Source organism: Cyprinodon variegatus, unplaced genomic scaffold (assembly GCF_000732505.1).
Source record: "Cyprinodon variegatus isolate N-32 unplaced genomic scaffold, C_variegatus-1.0 Scaffold436, whole genome shotgun sequence".
NCBI classification, from domain to species: Eukaryota; Metazoa; Chordata; class Actinopteri; order Cyprinodontiformes; family Cyprinodontidae; genus Cyprinodon; species Cyprinodon variegatus.
Window position 1 is genome coordinate 313204 of NW_015150889.1, and position 2558 is coordinate 315761.

Consider the following 2558-nt stretch of genomic DNA (forward strand, 5'->3'; position numbering starts at 1 on the left):
ATTCACTAGCAGGGACAAGACCAAAACAATTATGACTTTGAAGGTTTGTTGTCAGGAAGGGATGGAGGGATCAAGGGACGAAGGGTTAAAGGGATGACGAAGGATGGCTGTCATCCGGGGAGAAATTGGAAGGCTTGAAGATTTCAGTGTAGGGGTATAAATCTTTGGGAAAATTCTGCTCTGCTCATTTTTCCGAGCCCATGTTGAACTCCCCAGATGGAACCTGCTATAAAGAAGAGCAAATTGTGTTTATGAGGTAGATTGAGATTAAAGGATGATGATGATGGGATGTAGGGAAAAGGAAGGGCAGTAATGGGATGAAAGGGATGAAACATACATAGAGGAAAAGGAGAGCAGAGTATATATAGGCTAAATTCGGAAAATTGTATTAGATGCAGAAATGTTATCCACAAAGGTATTTCTTACATAAGCTCTCTGTTGCTCCATGTTAGGAAATAAATAAGCTAACAATCATTTTTATTTAATTTTTTAATTGTTTTTTTCCCTTACTTAATAATTTATTTTTCTACTTTTTGAGACCGATAAGTTATTTATTTTTCAGATTTTGTTTGTGGCAAGACCCAGAATTTTCTACTAAAATGTTACTGAAATGCATTGTTTAATCCTCTCAGTTCTTTGAACTAACTGTGCAATTTAGGTTTCCAGGTAAAAAGACAATGACAAACAAGTTCATTTCTGTTTTTATTTTCTACAATTTTTACAGAAATGAATAATTATGCTTGGGGTGTAGTATTTGTAATGCTGAGTTGGATATTATTTGTATTTCTTCACCACATTTACATCCTAGCATTTTGAAACCAGTAAAACATTGTTCTGCTTTTTGTTAAAGCATTGCAAAATCTTTATGCAATAAGGGAAATGTTTCATATTTTCCTCCAAATGTGCTGATCTTTGATTTTATTGACGTTTCCTCACAGAAGCTTCGGCATAATGTGTCTTTTTCACTTTGAGGGTAACTTGTCAGTTCTCACCATCATTTCTCCCTATGTTAATCAGGAAATCAGTTATTTTAACATAAATAATAATAAATGATAAACATGGCTGATAATGACTTTTCACTATTCCAGATAGATCATCTCATTACCATTCCTGGCAGGGTGCTCATATGGCAGAAACTATTTTGTGTCAGTAGAGAGCTATCTACGCTAAAAAAACAAACAAACACAACACTTTTGGTTTTGCTCCCATTTTTTATGAGATTACTCCAAGATCTAAAACTTTTACAATACTTGCAATATTTGCAAGTATCTGTATCAACTGCAGGATCAGCTCCGCCCCTCCCTCCATCCAGGCTCCTTTTATGTTGGCTTCGATCAGCCTCTGCGGACACCTGCGCGCAGCAGTTGCGGAGCACAGTTAGGGCACTTCGCCTCCTTAGACAACCGGCTTCAGCCCAGCTTGGATTTTAAAAGGGAAGCAAAAACCAAAACAATCCAAACATGCAAAGCACACCAAAAAAATTGAAATAAAAGAAAACACAATCATGTTTTCCCCTTGGAATGTAGTGTTGGTGCGTGCAACACAACCGCACTAACGCTACAATCCTCACAATGCAATGGTAGCCCGCAAATTCACAGCAGCACACACAAGCGGCTGTGGCCTGTGGGCCGGTTCTAATTGTAATTAGATATCATCCAGGGGGCCATGGATAAACAACGGATCCGGCCCGCGGGCCTTGACTTTGACATATAGTATGTGGTATAGAGGGATCTGCCAAAAGTCACTTGAAACATCTACCCTGGAGAAAACTGTTGCACCTGAGAACTTTTAGTGAAATGTCTTCAAGTGCAAGCAGAATGAATCTCTCATTCTGACTCTCAATAACGTTCTTTCTCTCTTCACAACTTTAAATTTGGTTAGATCGACAGATTTTAGTTTTTCTGTTCTTTTTGATCACTGGCAACCTGGGTGTAAATTAGTTTGTCGCTTCTTCAACTACTTCTATGATGCCAAGGGATTGGATAACCTTCAGTTCTTTCTCTACTTGAGGTAGGATTGGAAATGGGACATGCAGTGGGGTTGCAATGCTTATAAGACTTAGCGTCTGGCCTAAGCCCTATTTTGACTGGTTCACAATGTCCGATATCACCAAAACCATCATCATATGACTCTCTACACTTACTCTACACTTTCCCATTCTGATTGCAGTTTTCCATCCTAATATATTTGTTGTGAAAGGACCCGACATGACATAAATTCAAAAGGAGAATTTTTTTTCAGTGTTCTGTTTTTCACAGGTTAGTATAAACTTGCTGTCGCAGTTTTGAATATATTTCTTTTGGAATCAATGTAACATCGGCACCGGTATCTATGCAAATATAACTGTAGTGTCGTTGAGTTGGAGATTGTACCATTTGTCCTCATCACTATCTTTGCCATCAGCAACAGCCCTAAGATACCCTGCCCTGCCCTCATCACTGTCACAGTCATTAGCTCTAAGTGCATTCACGTTGTTAGTTTTATTTATTGTTTCAAAAGGTCCTGTTTTGCTGAATTTTACTTGTTGCTGGGCATTCATCATGCTCTTGCTGTCTCCC